General features: G+C 44.4%; 1 long non-coding RNA gene across 1 annotated transcript in view; it reads left to right on the top strand.

Moving 5' to 3' along the window:
• The first annotated feature begins 5,760 nt into the window (after nucleotides 1–5,760).
• The window catches only part of LOC139275997 (uncharacterized), a 44,767-nt gene continuing 31,415 nt past the window's right edge, over nucleotides 5,761–19,112 (top strand). Inside the window, exon 1 of the long non-coding RNA XR_011595801.1 lies at nucleotides 5,761–5,993. This is a non-coding gene — a long non-coding RNA (uncharacterized lncRNA). The remainder of the gene's footprint in view (nucleotides 5,994–19,112) is intronic.

A 19,112-nucleotide genomic window follows, 5' to 3' on the forward strand; every position in this document is an offset into this window, starting at 1 on the left:
AATTCCTGTAATTGGCAGTGCAGAAGTCAAAGTCTCCTATGACGGAGCAGTACACAAACTCCCACTGTGGATTGTGCCAGGGGATGGTCCCATGTTGTTTGGCAGAAGCTGGCTGGGAAAAATCCGCTGGAACTGGGACAACATTCGAGCGCTTTCGTCCGTCGATGACGCCTCATGTGCCCAGGTTCTGAGCAAGTTCCCATCGTTGTGTGAGCCAGGCATTGGAAGCTTCCCGGGGGCGAAATTGCAGATCCATTTGATTCCCGGTACGTGACCCATCCACCACAAAGCACAGGCGGTACCGTACATGATGTGTGAAAAAGTGGAAATTGAGCTGGACAGGCTGCAGCAAGAAGGCATCATTGCACTGGTGGAATTCAACCAGTGGGCTAGTCCGATTGTCCCGGTACTTAAAGAGGACGGCACGGTTAGAATTTGTGGGGACTATAAAGTAACGATTAACCATTTTTCGCTACAGGACCAGTACCCACTACCCAAGGCAGATGACCTATTCGCGACCCTGGCTGGAGGGAAGATGTTCACCAAGCTGGACCTGACCTCGGCCTACATGACGCAGGAGCTGGACGAGTCTTTGAAAGGCCTCACCTGCATCAACACGCACAAAGGTCAGTTCGTCTATAACCGATGCCTGTTCGGGATTCGGTCGGCCGCGGCCATCTTCCAGGGGAACATGGAGAGCCTGCTAAAGTTGGTTCCTCACACTGTGGTTTTCCAGGACGACATACTGGTTACAGGTCGGGACACCATTGAGCACTTGAAGAATCTGGAAGAGGTTCTTAGTCGGTTGGATCACGTGGGGCTCAGGTTGAAACGCTCGAAGTGTGTTTTCCTGGCGCAAGACGTCGAGTTCTTGCGAAGAAGAATCATGGCAGATGGCATCAGATCCACCGACGCCAAGACGGAGGCCATCAAGAACGCGCCGAGACCACAGAACATGACGGAGCTTCGGTCGTTCCTTGGACTCCTTAACTATTTCGGTTAATTTCCTACCTGGGTTAAGCACCCTGCTAGAACCCCTATACGCGCTACTTCGCAAGGGAGACGACTGGGTATGGGAGAATTCACAAGAGGCTGCTTTTAAGAAAGCCAGAAATCTATTGTGTTCAAACAAACTGCCGGTCCTGTACAACCCTTGTAAAAGATTAGTGTTAGCTTGCGATGCGTCGTCATACGGGGTCGGGTGTGTGCTACAACAGGGTAACGAATCGGGGATCTTGCAACCGGTCGCTTATGCGTCCAGGAGTTTGTCCAAGAGCGAAAGGGCCTACAGCATGATTGAAAAAGAGGCTCTGGTGTGCGTTTATGGGGTAAAAAAAATGCACCAGTACTTATTTGGCCTCAAGTTTGAGCTTGAAACTGACCACAAGCCACTCATATCGCTGTTCTGAGAGCAAAGGGATTAACATCAATGCCTCTGCCCACATCCAAAGATGGGCGCTCACACTGTCGGCATACAACTATGTAATCCGCCACAGACCGGGCACAGAGAACTGCGCAGATGCTCTCAGTCGGCTGCCATTGCCCACTACCGGACTTGCTCATGGTCACGGAGGCATTCGAAAACAAAAAATCGCCCGTTACGGCCCTCCTGATCAGGACCTGGACCAGCCAGGATCCTTTACTGTCCTTGGTAAAAAAACTGTGTTTTCCATGGGAACTGGTCCAGTGTGCCCGCGGAGATGCAGGAGGCGATTAAGCCGTTGCACAGGCGCAAAGCTGAAAGTCTGCGCAGGCGGACTGTCTGTTGTGGGACAATCGCGTGCTTGCCCAAGAAAGGCAGAGATACGTTTATATGTGAACTGCACAGCACTCACGTAGGCATTGTAATGGTGAAAGCCATAGCCAGATCCCAATTGTGGTGGCCTGGCATTGACTCAGATTTAGAGTCATGTGTGCACCAGTGCTACACTTGCTCTCAGCTGAGCAATGCACCCAGAGAGGCCCCGCTTAGTTTGTGGTCGTGGCCACCCAAACCGTGGTCGAGGATCCACGTGGACTATGCGGGCTCATTTTTAGGCAAAATGTTTTTGGTTGTTGTGGATGCTTACTCAAAATGGATTGAATGTGCGAGAATGTCTGTAAGCACGTCCACGGCCACTATTGAAAGCCTACGAGCCATGTTTGCCACACACGGCTTGCCTGATGTCCTTGTCAGCGACAATGGGCCGTGCTTCATCAGTGCTGAATTCAAGGATTCATGACCCGCAATGGGATCAAACACGTCACATGTGCCCCGTTCAAGCCCGCATTCAACAGCCAGGCAGAACAGGCAGTTCAGACCATCAAGCAAAGCTTGAAACGCGTGTCGGAAGTCTCCCTGCAGACCCAGTTGTCCCGAGTGCTGCTCAGCTACCGCACCAGACCCCACTCACTCACCGGGCTTCTCCCAGCCGAGCTGCTCATGAAAAGGGTGCTTAAAACAAGGTTCTCTCTTGTCCACCCTGATCTCCATGATCATGTGGAGTGCAAGCGGCATCAACAAAGTGCGTACCATGACCGCGCAAATTTGTCACGCGATATTGAGATCAATGATCCTGTGTTTGTGCTCAATTATGGACATGGTCCCAAATGGCTCACTGGCACAGTCACAACCAAAGAGGGGAGTAGGGTGTTTCAGGTCAAATTGGCCAATAGACAAAGGTACAGAAAACATTTGGACCAAATCAAATTGCGGTTCACCAACAGTTACGAACAACCTGAAGAAGACACCACCAACTTTGACCCTCTTACACACACACAAGTGGCAACTGACAACATGGTTGACCACGAAGCTGAACTCACCATCCCCAGCAGCCTGGCAAGGCCGGCTGCCAAGCAGCCTAGTGAAGAACTAACCAACTCATCTACACCCGCATTTGTACCGAGACGATCGACAAGGGAGCAAAAAGCCCCAGATCGTCTCACCTTGTAAATAAGTGTACTATTGACTTCACGGGGGAGTGATGTTATGTATTTTATCCCTTGTAACCTGTAATACCCTATCACCAGAGGGCCTACCTGTTGGAGTCCCAAGGGATCGCAGCATTTCTTGGGAGCATGGTATATAAGCAGGCCACCCTCAAGATACCTGCACTCTGGAGTCTTATTAAAGGAGCTAAGGTCACACTTGCTCATTGTACATAGTACTCAGTTTCATCCTTTATTAGGAGTGTACCAGGAGTCACATTCATAATGAATAGAATTAATATAAACTGTTTCCCTTAAAATGTAGTACAGCATATAAATTCGGTCAATGGGTCTGTCTCTCTTTGCTTGCCTTTCTTTTCATATGCTCTCGTGCATAATCTGCGCTGATATTTCAGAGCAGCACCGAAAGAGTGCTGCAATATCTAAGGGTTTTCAGGTGCTAAAGCAAGACCTTGTCTGCTTGCTTTGAAGAAGAGCAGGAAGTTCTCCTGATGTTTTGGCCAACATTCCTTCCACAACCTTCCTTCAAGGAATATGGAGATAGGGCAGGAAAGTGGAGTTGAGGTCGAAGATCAGCGATTATCTTATTGAATGGGCTGAGCAGGCTCGATGTGCTACTCCTGCTCCTAATTCTTATGTTCTTAAATTCTTAACCAGTACTGCCAAAAACAGAATAACTGGCCATTCATTCATTTGCTGTTTGTGGAATCTTGGTATATGCAATTGACTATTGTATTGGGCTATTTATAGTGATTGTGCTTCAAATGTGATCCATTAGTTATAAAGTGATTTGGGGTGTCCTGAAGAAATGATAAGTCACTATGTAAGTCCTCTCTTTCTTATCATGTGTTTGTATGTTCATACCTGACCTGCACTATACTGATCTGGATGTGATGATTCTGATGAAAAGAAGTTCCTCAATATTGACATATTTGCGCTTGATTAGTACGAGAATTACATTACACATTTCGGGAAGTTTTACAAATATCAGTACCTAATGATACTTTGCACAGCCAGGTTGAGGTCTTCTTGCTCTAGCTAGTACTTCTTTCATTCTTGATTTGGCTTGGAATCTCCATCAAACTGGTTATCCTACTCAATGTTGACCCCCAGAATAGTTGCTTGTATTACTTGTAACAGGAATTAAAACCAGAAGCAAAATTTGTCTACAAATAATTATTTTAGAAAGCTAAAGTGACTAAGACTTTTTGGAGGGAAGCGACTAAACTGTTGACTTTGGCATTACATCAATTTGGTTGCTGGGAAATGTTCTTGTTCTTCCCATGTGTGCTGGCCTTGCTTATAAATTCCTTTATTGGTCAATAATACCATAAAAGCTGAGAATGCATTGTTTTGACAAAAAAGTCATCGATCTCAAATGTTAACTCTGTTCCTCTCTCCACAGATGCCGCCTGACTTGCTGAGTATTTCCAGCATTTTATGTTTTTATTTTAGTACTGGTGGGAAATGAATTCATAAAGAATATTTACTCTTTTTCTAGCAAATGTCCTTGAAATTTCGAGTGTATAAAGTGTGGGAAGGAAAGAGATTACAGTATCCAATTGGATAAATTGACTTAACCAGTTTAAAATAGAAACGGTCAATACAAATGATATATAGAGTGCTGGCGCTGAACTTGCTCCATTAAAAGGGAAACTGTATTTTATTGTGATTTTTGTTTTCAACCCTTCTAAAGATTTTATTAAAGAATGCAACTTTAGTGATACAAAGTGCTATTTCCTCCTGATTTTCTTCCACTAAACATTAATCACTGCCAGATGAAAAAATAAAAATCTGATACAATTGGCTCGAGCCAAACAAACACTGATCCAAATTTAATTTTGATGCATTCACTCCCATGCACAGAATTTCTAATCCAACTGAGAGATGGGAAGGATGAGTGGAGGTTTGGGATGAGACACTTAAAGTAAAACATATTATAAAGTGGTGTAATATATTTTGAGCTATGCAAAGTATTTTGATGAATACCAAAGCAAGCAACATTTTTCAATTTGTACCATATTCTATGTTTATGATGATGTCAACTTGTTTTTAGTGTATCAACAGATCTGTTCATGAGACACACAATTTAATTATGTTCCTTAAAAGTTACTTCAGCTTGAGTCTTTATTCCGCTCTGTAGTGAAACAAATATTGGTGCACAATATAAATAGCTGCCATTTTTTTTTGCCAATTTAAAAGAGTTTATAGTCATTGGTATTATGAATTTGTCATAACTGTGCAGAGAGAGACATCCATTAGGTACATGGAACATCAAATTAGTTTTATTGATTATCTGACACACGCTGTTTTCACAGGAATACATTTAATGAGCAAATGCTGTGTGGTTCATACGATGAATTAAAATTAGATTGGAATGTCTAGCTCATACTTGCCTGTGCCAGTGAAGGTGACCGCAGTGTTCACTTTCTAAGCCACCTAGTTTTCAGACCCATGCTGGAGAAACTGTGGACATCAGGCAATCCAGTTATTTTTCAACTCTAACTGCTTGACTCATGATGGCACTATGCCATGAGGTTTCTAACATCTCTGCAGCAGTTGATATTTCTCATATGCTCAACATCAAAGGCCAATTTCATAAGCAAGTCTCGCTGCGTATGGACCAAAGTGTAACTTTAATTGCACAATGTGCGGTAAAATATCATTGTCCAGAATTGAATAGAACACCCCTGTTATTGTAATTTGCTGAGTGGAATTGATTTGAATCCTCTCATGTCTTTTCATAATAAGAATAATCAATCTGGCAGACTATGGGCTTGATTTTCGAGGGGCATGTGACCAGTTTTTCGTCGCGTTTTGACGATCCGTGGTGAAAAACCAGGCGCTCAGCTGTTTCTCGGCCGGTCGTGATCCTTGACTCGGTTTTTGCGGCAGGACTTGGAAGCACCACCGGGGAGAGCTGCGCCGGGGTGTAAAGACTCGGATTGCGACAACGTCTGAGTTTCGAGACTCACCCGATCCGTCCGCTGTGCCTGATGACCGCCAGGGAAAACACGGCAGTCCAGCCCTGCCGGCAGCAGTAAGTTGGAAAACCTGAAAAAAAGGTAAGTTATAGTTTTTTAAAATATTTTTGCAGCAATTTGTTAGGTAAGGGTGTTGGTAATATTTTTTGAATTTTTTTGTTTGTTTCCCCCTCCCAAGGCCTCTCTCGGAGTACTCCTGGCCCTGCACTAAAGGTAGCGAGGATCCCGTTTTTGCGCCCAGAAAATAGTGCAACGCCTCCCTTAGCGCTGTGCCTCTGGCGCAGACCCCAAATGCTGAAATTTAAGCAATTAATCGCTAATGCTAATTGGGTGGTAATTTTCACGCATCGCCTCCGTTTTCGCCCCAAAATGGAGAAAGCTGAAAATCTAGTCCAATGTGCCTTAGATTATAATCGATGAATCAGGATTATTAAAAGTAAAATGAAACAGCAGAAAGGTTTCATTAACTCACAACAAAGCACACAGTTCCTAGTTGAAAATCTACTGACTAAATCTCCCAGTAAAACTGCATCTGGATGAGTGCCCCAACACTAAACTCATACATGAGGTTGAGTTCACCTAAGTGAGAAAGTAAGATAATGGGATTAAAGGCAGATAAATCCCCTGGACCTGATGGCTTGCATCCTCGGGTCTTAAGAGAAGTAACGGCAGGGATAGTGGATGCATTGGTTGTAATTTATGAAAATTACCTGGATTCTGGAGAGGTCCCAGCAGATTGGAAAACTGCAAATGTAACGCCCTATTTAAAAAAGGAGACAGACAAAAAGCAGGATACTATAGACTAGTTAGCTTAATATCTGTGGTTGGGAAACTGTTGGAGTCCATTATTAAAGAAGCAGTAGCAGGACATTTGGAAAAGCAAAATTTAATCAGGCAGAGTCAGTATGGATTTATGAAGGGGAAGTCATTTTTGACAAATTTGCTGGAGTTCTTCGGGGATGTAACGAACAGGGTGGATAAAGGGGAACCAATGGATGTGGTGTATTTGGACTTCAGAAGGCATTTGACAAGGTGCCACATAAAAGGTTACTGCACAGGATAAAAGTTCACGGGGTTAGGGATAATATATTAGCATGGATAGAGGATTGGCTAACTAACAGAAAACAGAGAGTCGGGATAAATGGTTCATTCTCAGGTTGGCAACCAGTAACTAGTGGGGTGCCGCAGGGAGTAGTGCTGGGACCCCAACTATTTACAATCTATATTAACGACTTGGAAGAAGGGACTGAGTGTAACGTAGCCAAGTTTGCTGATGATACAAAGATGGGAGGAAAAGCAATGTGTGAGGAGGACATACAAAATCTGCAAAAGGACAAAGATAGGCTAAATGAGGGGGCAAAAATTTGGCAGATATAATGTTGGAAAGTGTGAGGTCTTGCACTTTGGCAGAAAAAAAATCAAAGAGCAAGTTATTATTTAAATGGAGAAAGATTGCAAAGTGCTGCAGTACAGCAGGACCTGGGGGTAATTGTGCATGAAATGCAAAAGGATAGTATGCAGGTACAGTAAGTGACCGGGGAAGGCCAACGGTATCTTGGCCTTTATTGCAAAGGGGATGCAGTATAAAAGCAGGGAAGTCTTGCGACAGCTATATAAGGTATTGGTGAGGCCACACCAGGAATACTGCGTGCAGTTTTGGTTTCCATATTTACGAAAGGATATACTTGCTTTGGAGGCAGTTCAGAGAAGGTTCACCTAGGTTGATTCCGGGGATGAGGGGATTGACTTATGAGGAAAGGTTAAGTAGGTTGGGCCTCTATTCATTGGAATTCAGAAGAATGAGAGGTGGTCTTATCGAAACGTATAAGATTATGAGGGTGCTTGTCAAGGTGGATGCAGAGAGAATGTTTCCACTGATGGACGAGTCTAGAACGAGAGGGCATGATCTTAGAATAAGGGGATGCCCATTTAAAACAGAGATGAAGAGAAATTTCTTCTCTGAGGGTTGTAAATCTGTGGAATTCGCTGCCTCAGAGATCTGTGGAAGCTGGGACATAGAATTAATTTAAGAGAGAAATAGACAGTTTCTTAAACGATAAGGGGATAAGGGGTTATCGGGACTGAGTGGGGAAATGGAGCTGAGTCCATGATCATATCAGCCATGATCTTAGTGAATGGCGAAGCAGGCTCGAGGGGCCGTATGGCCTCCTCCTGTTCCTATTTCTTATGTTCTTAAGTCTTCATGTATTCATTTTCAAATCAAAGAACACGAAGGTCTGCAGGTTATATTCCTCTCCCTAAGCATGAAGATGAATCAAGAATCAAATGATACAATGTCACCTGGCTGGCTGAATTATCTGCTAAAAGCATATTCACCTTTCCCAAAGGATCAGTTCAGAAACTGTTATGTATGGAGAAAGAGTCAGACTGAACACTGTGAACTCAAAGTCAAGTGTGACGTTAGTCTTTTATTGCAGATCTCCAGAGTGCCTCTCCAACCTTTGAGGCCTCCTTAAATACCTGTGCTCCCAAGGGATTTTGGGATTCCAGGGGATGGGCCCTCTGGTGGCTGTACAGAGTAAATACAAGTTTACATATATAAGAACACTCCCCGTCAAAGTCAATAGTGTAACTATTTACATTGTGAGTCGATCTGGGACCCTTCTTGCCCTGGTTGATCGTCTCAGTGTGAAAGCTGGTTTTGTTGATTCATTTGGTGGGCCCTTGCTGAGCTGCCTGGTGTGTTGGGTCCTGCTGGGCTGCTGTGGATGATGGGTTCTGCTTTGTGGTCAACCGTGGTGCCGGTTGCCACTGGTGTGTATGTTGGGGGATGAAAAAAGGTAGGGTCCAAGGTGGGTTGCTCCAGACAGTCTGTGAATCTGAGTTTGATTTGGTCCAAGTATTTCCAGTGAATGAGTCTATTTGAAAGTTTGACCTGAAACACTCTGCTCCCCTCTTTGGCCACGACAGTGCCGGGAAGCCACTTGGGACCTTGTCCATAATTCAATACAGGATCATTGATTTCAATCTCGCGTGATACATTTGCTCTATCATGGTATGCACTTTGTTGAAGCCGCCTGCTCTCTACCTGTTCATGTAGATCAGGATGAACTGACGAGAGCCTTGTCTTAAGTGCTCTTTTCATGAGCAGTTCAGCAGATGGGATCCCAGTGAGCGAGTGGGGTCTCGTGCTGTAGCTAAGCAGGACTCGGGATAGGCGAGTCTGCAGTGAGCCTTCAGTTATTCTCTTCAAGCCTTGCTTGATGGTTTGCACTGCTCTCTCTGCCTGACCATTGGATGCTGGTTTAAACGAGACAGATGTGACATGTTTGATCCCGTTACGGGTCATGAATTCTTGAACTCAGCACTGGTGAAACATGACCCATTGTCACTCACCAGAACATCGGGCAGGCTGTGTGTGGCAAACATGGCCCGCAGGCTTTCAGTAGTGGCAGTGGACATGCTAGCCGACATTATCTCACATTCAATCTACTGGAGCACGCGTCTACAAGCACAAGGAACATTTTACCCAAGAATGGGCCTGCATAGTTGACGTGTACCCTAGATCATGGTTTGGAGGGCCAAGACCATAAACTTAGCGGCGCCTCCCTGGGTACATTGCTTAACTGCGAGCATGTATTACATCTGTGAACGCAGTACTCTAAGTCCGCATCGATACCGGGCCACCACACGTGGGATCTGGCTATTGCTTTCATCATTACGATGCCTGGGTGGGTACTGTGGAGGTTATTGATGAAGGTGTCTCAGCCCTTCTTGGGAACCACTACACGATTGCCCCCCAGAAGTCAGTCTGCCTGTATAGACATTTCATCTTTGCGCCGCTGGAATGGCTTTACCTCTTCCTGCATTTCCACTGGGACACTGAACCAGCTCCAGTGAAGCATACAGCTTTTGACTAGGGATAATAAGGGGTCCTGGCTCGTCCAGGTTTTGATCTGTCGGGCAGTGACGGGTGATTGCTCACTCTCAAATGCTTCCATAAGCATGGCTAAATCTGCGGGCTGCGCCATTTCCACCCCCGTGGTGGGCAATGGCAGCCTACTGAGAGCATCGGCGCAGTTTTCTGTGACTGGCCTGTGGCGGATGGCATAGTTGTATACGGACAACGTGAGCGCCCATCTCTGGATGCGCACCGATGCATTGTTAGTTATCCCTTTACTCTCAGAAAACAGGGATATGAGTGGCTTATGGTCAGTTTCCAATTCAAATTTTAGCCAAAACAGGTATTGATGCATTTTCTTTACCCCATAGACACACGCTAACGCTTCTTTCTCAATCGTGCTGTAGGTTCTCTCAGCCTTAGACAGACTCCTGGATGCATAAGCAACCAGTTGCAGTTTCCCGAAATCATTAGCTTGTTGCAATACACACCCGACGCCATATGACGATGCATCACATGCTGGTACCAAACGCTTACATGGATCATACAACACAAGAAATTTGTTTGAGCATTACAATTTTCTTGCTTTTACAAAGGCATTTTCTTGGCTTTTGCCCCAAACCCATTTGTCCCCTTTTCATAGTAAGACATTCAGTGGTTCTAACAGTGTGCTGAGACCCGGTAAGAAGTTAGCAAAGTAGTTCAGGAGCCCCAGAAACAACCGCAGCTCCATCACGTTCTGTGGCCTCTGTGCCTTCTCGATTGCCTCCATCTTCGCGTTGGTGGGCCTGATATCGTCCGCTGCAATCTTCCTTCCCAAGAACTCCACTTCAGGTGCCAGGAAAACGCACTTCGAGCGTTTTAACCTGAGCCCCACGCGGTGAGTCGACCTAGTACCCCCTACAGGTTCTGCAGATGCTCGACTGTGTTCCGACCTGTGACCAAGATGTCGTTCTGGAAGACCACGGTGTGCGGGACCGACTTCAGTAAGCTTCCCATGTTTCTCTGGAATATCGGCGCTGCTGTTTGAATTCCAAACAGGCATCTGTTATAAATAAAAAGAACCTTTGTGCGTGTTGATGCAGGTGAGACCCTTCGATGATTCCTCCAGTTCCTGCGTCGTGTAGGCTGAAGTCAGATCCAGCTTCGTGAACGTCTTTCCTCCCGCCAGTGTTGCAAAGAGGTCGTCGGCCTTTGGTTATGGGTATTGATCCTGCAGGGAGAAATGATTGATAGTTACTTTCTAATTGTTACAGATTCTGATGGTGCCGTCTCCCTTGAAGACAGGAACGATCGGGCTGGCCCACTCGTTGAACTCCATTGGTGAAATGATGCCCCCTCTTTGCAGCCGGTGTAGCTCGATCTCTGCCCTTTCTCTCATCATATACGGAACTGCTCTCGCCTTGTGATGAATGGGTTGCGTCCCCGGAATTAGGTGGATCTGCACTTCTGCTCCTTGGAATTTCCCGATGCCTGGTTCGAACAGCGACGGAAATTTGTTTAAGACCTGGGCACACGAAGTGTCGTCAGCAGGCGAAAGCGCTCGGACATCGCTCTAGTTCCAGCGTATCTTTCCCAGCCAGCTCCTGCTGAGCAGCGTGGGACCATCGCCCGGTACCACCCAGAGTGCTAGCTTGTGCACCGCTCCATCATAGGAGACTTTTACAGTAGCACTGCCGATTACGGGAGTCAGTTCTTTCGTGTAAGTTCTTAGTTTCGTATGAATTGGAGTTAAGACTGGCCTTGAGGCCTTGTTGCACCACAATCTTTCGAAAGTCTTTTTGCCCATGATAGACTGGCTCGTGCCCGTGTCCAGCTCCATTGACATCGGGAGTCCATTTAGTTCAACATTCAGCATTATTGGGGGACAATTCTTAGTAAATGTGTGCACCCCATATACCTCTGCCTCCTTGGTCTGAGGTTCTGGTTTGTTGTGATCCTCCGTGGACCTGTCCTCTTCTGCAACATGGTGGTTTGCATGTTTAACAGGATTAGCAGCTCGCCTGCACATACGCTGGAGGTGTCCCATTGCTCCACAGCCCTTTCAAACATACCCTTTGAATTGGCATGAATGGAAACGATGATCACCCCTGCAGCGCCAACAAGGTGTTAATGGCCTTGCATTCATCACCCTTGATAGTGGACTCTGAGAAATGTGCGGAAGTGCAGCTGCAGGCATATGTGACCTGCCCTGTATGTTGCGATTCGAAAACAACATCACTTTGTTCACAATACTTGGAGCAGCACTTGTGTGCTGAGAGATTTGCTTAGTATTGTCACTGGTGGCAATGAATGCCTGGGCTATCGCTATGGCCTTACTTAAGGTTACGGTCTCTACAGTCAAAAGTTTGCGAAGTATGGTTTTGTGGCCAATGCCAAGTACGAAAAAGTCTCGAGCATGTGCTCCAAATGTCTTTCAAATTCGCCTGCAAGACGTCTTAGCTCGACGACATAACTTGCCACTTCCTGGCCTTCAGACGTTTTGTAGGTGTAGAACCGATACCTCGCCATCAGAATGCTTTCCTTCAGGTTCAAATGCTCTCGGAGTGTGCACAAATCATCGTATGATTTCTCTGTAGCTTTCTTTGGAGTGAGCAGATTCTTCATGAGGCCATATGTTGGTGCCCCACAGATGGTGAGGAGGATCGCCCTTCGTTTGGCAGCGTTCTCTTCTCCATCTAGCTCGTTGGCCACAAAGTATTGGTCGAGTCGCTCCACAAAAGTTTCCCAATCATCTCCTTCCGAAAATTTCTCCAGGATGCCCATTGTGATAGGGAATTTGGATTCGCTATCTGTATCTCGTCACCAGTTGTTATGTGTGGTGAAAGAGTCAGACTGAACACTGTGAGCTCAAAGTAAAGTGTGACCGTAGTTTTTTATTGCAGGTCTCCAGAGTACCTCTCCAACCTGTGAGGCCTCCTTAAATATCTGTGCTCCCAAGGGATTGTGGGATCCCTTGGGACTCCAGGAGATGAGCCCTCTGGTGGCTGTAGAGAGTAAATACAAGTTTACATAATTAACAGAAGCAGCAACCACTTCAGGGCCCTAATGAGTATCAAATGCTAATTGTGATACCTGCTTATTCTAACTCTTAGTCAAGCACTTTGCTGCATTGTTGGAACTGGTCAGTTTTCACAGCAGGTGACTGAGGCATCTGATCTGTCTTTAAACTCCAGCCAGATATGTGAATGTGGATTCTCTACCAACACAGATAAGCCAGGTCTGAAATAATCAATTTAAAGAGATACTTTCATAAGCTTCAGAATAAAAAAGTAAAGACTCTTATGATATTAAACAAGATAAGTGTCAAATTTGTCATAAACTTATCTAATTGTTGACTTTCCAAATTGACTTACATACTTGCATATATAATATAAAAAGTGCAGTTACAGCACATGTTTATTTGAAAGTGTAATATTCTTGTGCGAGTTAATCTTGCATAACTCTCTTGTGACATGACAAGGATGGAGGGTGGTGATTGGTTCTTCCATATTAATTGAATCACTGGACAGGGAATGAATTTTAAAGAAAGCTAATAACGAATTTAATTTGCTTCAATTGTTGATTTTCTCATTTTAACTGAATTTATAATTATGGTATATATTATTTAATTTTGTTTAATTATAATGAATCTTTATTATACTGATTTTACTATTGTATACTCCTTATTGTATTATTTACAATGAGGCCGAAATTGGTGGCCATACCGCCGCAGGAGTATTGTGTGCAGTTTTGGTCTCCTTACCTAAGAAAGGATATACTTGCCATAGAGGGAGTGCAGTGAAGGTTCACCAGACTGATTCCTGGGATGGCAGGACTGTCTTATGAGGAGAGATTGGGTCGACTAGGCCTGTATTCACTAGAGTTTAGAAGAATGAGAGGGGATCTCATTGAAACAAATTAAATTCTGACTGGGTTGGATAGACTGGATGCGGGGAGGATGTTTCCCCTGGCTGGGAAGTCTCGAACAAGGGGTCACAGCCTCAGGATACGGGGTAGGAAATTTAGGACCGAGATGAGGAGAAATTTTTTCACTGAGGGTGGTAAACCTGTGGAATTCTCTACCACAGGAGGCTGTAGAGGCCAAGTCACTGAATATATTTAAGAGGGATATAGATAGATTTCTAGCAACAAAAGGCATCAAGGGGTATGAGAAAAAAGAAGGAATATGGTGTTGAGATAGAGAATCAGTCATGATTATATTGAATGGCGGTGCAGACTCAAAGGGCCGAATGACCTACTACTGCTCCTATTTTCTATGTTTCTATGTGAGTGCAATCAAAGGTGCAGAACTGAGCCAGGCAGACCAGAAAGTTCCGAGTGTGAGTATGGTCTTTGCCAAATTTGCTGATCTCAGCTGGGACAGTAGCAGAGGTCCTAGAGTTAGCCTTAGTGCCCTGAGTTGGAAAGCAACAACTTTCATCTATATACCATCTTTAACATAGTAAAGGATCCCAAGACGCTTTACAGGCTCGTAATCAGACAAAAATTGACACCGAGTCAAAGGAGATATTACCTCTGGTGAAGTAGATGTTAAGGACATCTTAATGGAGGAGAGAGAGGCAACGAGATTTAGAGAAGGATTTGCAGAGCTTAGGACCTAGACAGCTGAAGGTATGGCCGCCAATGTAGGGGGAAGGAAATCGGGGATACACAAAAGGCCGGAGTTGGAGTAACACAGAGTTCTCAGGATTGTAGGGCTGGCGGAGGTAGGGAGGGGCAAAGTCATGGAATGAGCTCAGGAGAGGAGAAAATCATAGGCAAAAAATGAGAAGAAAAATAAATTCAATTGCAACTTATCTTTCTTTGTTACGCTTTGCCTCTTACCCAAACAGGATGCTGAAATTAAAAATGTATTTAAGTAGTGCACAGAATTACCATCAGTGATTATTGAACTAATTTCTATATGAACCAGTATGCATTAAATAAAAGTTTATTTTTTCTGAAAAAGTAGCAGTGATCAATAGAGGAGGAAAATCCGTGACTACACAGTTTGTGAAAGTTTCAAAACTAAAGAGGATTGTTCTGTATTATTTATAATTATGAAAATGCAAGGGCACATTCGACTGTACAAATGTGTTGCTTTTGTTATTTGGTATTAAAAAGAGAATAAGAGCTTGCTTTTTAAAAATTTGTCTTAATCAGGCCCCTTCTGGATCTGTGCCACACTGGTGTTTGCAATCGCAAGAAGTGGCAACCTTGCCAATTTCCTCAGTCACCGTGGCCTGATTTAGGACCGAGATGAGGAGAAATTTTTTCACTGAGGGTGGTGAACCTGTGGAATTCTCTACCACAGAAGGCTGTAGAGGCCAAATCACTGAATATATTTAAGAGGGCGATAGATAGATTTCTAGAAACAAAAAGCATCAAGGGGTATGGGGAAAAAGCAGGAATATGGTGTTGAGATAGAGGATCAGTCATGATCATATTGAATGGTGGTGCAGACTCGGAGGGCCAAATGGCCTACTACTGCACCTATTTTCTATGTTTCTATACCACCCGCGGACTGCCAACATACCGCCCAAAATCGCAAAATTCATCAAAAAATACCTTCATACCGCCCAGTGGGAAATTCATCAGCGACATACCGCCGGGCGGTATGCATACCGTCCTCCCACACGTAGCACCCTACAGACCACCCAAAAGTCCGACATTGGTAGCACACCATCGACATACCACCGGAGCTGCATACCGTCTGAAGAAAGGTGGTTTTATGCCGATGGTGTGTCGGCGGTATGTAAACTACAATGTTCCTCCCCCACCACCCCCCAGTGATCTACTCCTCCTCCCAGCAATCTATTTCTCTTCCCCCTCCTTCCCCCCGGCGATCTAGTCCTCCCCCAGAGATCTAATCCCCTCTAGAGAGATCTAACCCCCCCAGAGAGATCTAATCCCCCCCAGAGAGATCTAATCCCCCCCAGAGAGATCTAATCCCCCCAGAGAGATCTAATCCCCCCAGAGAGATCTAATATCCCTGAGAGCTCTACTCCCCCCGGAGATCTAATACTCCCCCCAGAGAGATCTGATTCCCCCCAGAGAGATCTGATTCCCCCCAGAGAGATCTGATTCCCCCCAGAGAGATCTAATCCCCCCAGAGAGATCTAATCCCCCCAGAGAGATCTAATCTCCCCAGAGAGATTGACCCCCCAGAGATCTAATCCCCACAGAGAGATCGACCTCCCAGAGATCTAATCCCCACAGAAATCTAATCCCACCCCCAGAGATCTAGTGCCCGGGGCGGGGGCCGGAGGTCGATAGAAGAGCGCGCCTGCACAGAACTCTGGGCCCAAAGAGTCCCGAGTCACAGACACCTTATCCTGCACCGCTGGAGCAGACCATCCATCGCACTCCGCTGATGCACCGCTCAGGACCGCCCGGACCAATGTTGCCAGCACTCCATCCCAGCGGTACCGAGTGGTGAAGATTGACCGACCACCATGAGCCCGCCGAGAATTGGGTGGTCCACCAATTTCGGACCTAACTTAATTTGGCTTACTTTAAAAAAAAAAAATTGGTCTGTGTCTATCTGCGTGTGCATTTTGGCTGCTGCTTCAGACCTGAGCCTTTAACCTCTTTTTACACTTCATTCTCCCGCTTTTTCTCTCTTTCCCTCAATGGTCAATATCTAACGTGTTGTAAAATTGTTGTGACGTGCCTTGGGACGTTTTACTATGTTAAAGGCGCTATATAAATGAGAGTTATTATTGGCAGTTTCGAGAAAGAATTGACTGTTAGGTAATATATGAATCTACTCTGTAATCTGTAGGTGTCTGTGCTCTTTTTTATGAGTACCATTCTCTCTTAGGCAGGTGACAAAGACAATAATTTAGGCTGTGGTTCATGACTGCAATGTTATGGGCTAAACTTTCCTATTATTTTCGGCGGGTTCTCGGTGATTTTCTCGGCGGCACAGCTATTTTTCTGCCCGGCGAAAGTTTTCCCATTATTTTTTTAGTGGTATCGCTCAAATCTGAAACCGCCCACCGGGACCAAACTGCCGACGTGCAACAGCGAAAAAATTGCCAGGGCATAAGTTTGACTTCAACGGAAGCCCGTGCAGTTCGCCGAGGGAACCGTCCTGTAAAAGCTGCTTAAACAGGGCAGTAGGTGAGTATTCTGCAAAGAAAGGTAAGTTAAAGGTTCTTTATTTATTTATTTTTTATTTTAAAACGGCGATTGGTGTGAAAGTGTCTTGGGAATGCTTTTTACGTATTTATTTTTTTAGTGAAATTTAAAAAAAAAGTTTTCCTCCCTCCCTAGGCCCAACCGCAGCCTCAGACTAAATTTTAAAAAAAAAGTTTTACTTAGTTTTCCCTTAACCGCCGAGAAAACCACCGAGAATAAAGGTGCAACGCTCATTTTCTTGCCTGGCGATTAGTTTTAATTAGTTTTAACATAAGCGTGTAAATTTTCGCCAGCGTTACTTACCAAACGTTAGCAGTTTTTCTGAGTGGGCAATCGGGCATTGAGGGGCTCTCAGGAAAGTCTTGCCCTAAGTCTTTAAATTGGGCTTGCACTACCATCAGAATAGTAATGGAATGCACATGTGACACCTTGAAATAGGATTTCAATGCTTACACTGGCCTCAGACACTGTGCACTTCTGTAAATACTTTGATCCTTGTTGTATCTTACCTCTTGTGAAAATACTGCAAATTCTTGACACATTGGAGACTAATAATGACAGCAGGATGATGGAATTGTGGAGCATGGTGGTGCACATGAACAAGATTATGTGGCTATTCTTAAATATCATTGGGAACTACAGTCCATGCCAATATACAATGCACTATAATGGGTATGCATAATGTAAATTTGATGTTTCTTGACAGGGTAAGTGTTAGATATGGGAATGTATTGAAGCATTTTAATGGTTCACAGCGGTGAGGGATTGCGTATGATATACAAGAAGACAACAAAAAAAAATAGATCCTTCTATGAACAAAAAATAAATGGATTGCAGTTTGAAACAAATTTCAAATGATAACTTTTAAAATCTGCATAGTTTAAGTACTACTTTTGATGGGTGAAAGAAAAGATGGGGTGGAGAAGAAGGGGAAGATCCTATCGACTTTTGGAGGAAGTAACTTCTCAAAGAATATGGAAAGTCCTATGATGTAGTAGACCTAGGACGGTGGATGGCTGTTGGTATTCAAAGGCTGTGCTGTACCTCTATGCTCTATAAAGTGAAAGTATAATAAGTTACACCAATTGTACAAATTGAGATATTTAATTAAAAAAATATATTTAAAATATATATAAAACATAGAATTAGCTGAACCTACACTATATCTGAATTAGGGTGTGCTGGCTCTAGTGAGTGTCCCTTCTTTCATTGGGCTGGCTCTGTCACTGGGTTTGTAAAAGTGCCAACAGATGTCATTAGTGATTTGCTAATCTTTTGGGGTTAACTGATTTAGAAATTGTGGCTCTCCACCCATTTGCGACACTCTTTTTTTTTGCTGTGAGATCATCTTTCCCTATCTCTCTGCTTCATGTCATTCCACTGGGTCTGCAGATTTATGCCCTTCCTTTGCACTTTCAACCATGCATTCAATCAATGGGCCAGAAATGTGCAGATTTTTGAGCAGGCGTGAATTTTGTTTCTGTAATCAGCAGTTATTCCTGGTTTTACAGAATATTGTTGACAACGGCTAATTTCTATTAAAGTGACTTCTTCCTACAGGAAGGACATTAGCACCGTCAGCACAGTTGCTGCTTTCATCAACCATTTTGTGTATGCATTGCATTATTTATCCCATTGCTTGAGTTCATCTCTTTATATTGTGTGACAAATTGTTATAGATTTCAATCTAATCTGCATCCTGTTTGAATGTCACACATGATTAAAAAAGCTCACATATGTATCAATACAGTGTGCATCAATCCTGAGAAGAAAATTACAAAATACGCCTCACTGCAGATGTACAACACATTGAAATGTGCACCATGTGTCACACAATTGTTGATGCATATACAAAATTGTGGAACTCACACCACCATATATTTTAATTGACGTGCTCCAAATACACAGGATTATTTCTGACACAATGCTTATCATTCACTAATTTTCACTTTTCTCCTCAAAGCCAAGCTGACTAGTTGTCGACTAGATTAATCAATCATGCTTTCATCAATGGGAAATGTAACCACTCAATAATGCATTGCATTCCAAGCATAACCAATCAAATGGTGAAATAATACATCTGACCCAGGTACATACAGGTTGGACCTCTGTGGTCCGGCACCCTCGGGACCTGACCAGTGCTGAAACTGAAAATATTACGAACCATGGGAGGTCACGTCTAGCTTAGGCTTGCCGGTCCTGTTGACGGCGTC

The sequence above is a fragment of the Pristiophorus japonicus genome, chromosome 1 (genome assembly GCF_044704955.1).
Source record: "Pristiophorus japonicus isolate sPriJap1 chromosome 1, sPriJap1.hap1, whole genome shotgun sequence".
Taxonomy (NCBI): Eukaryota; Metazoa; Chordata; class Chondrichthyes; family Pristiophoridae; genus Pristiophorus; species Pristiophorus japonicus.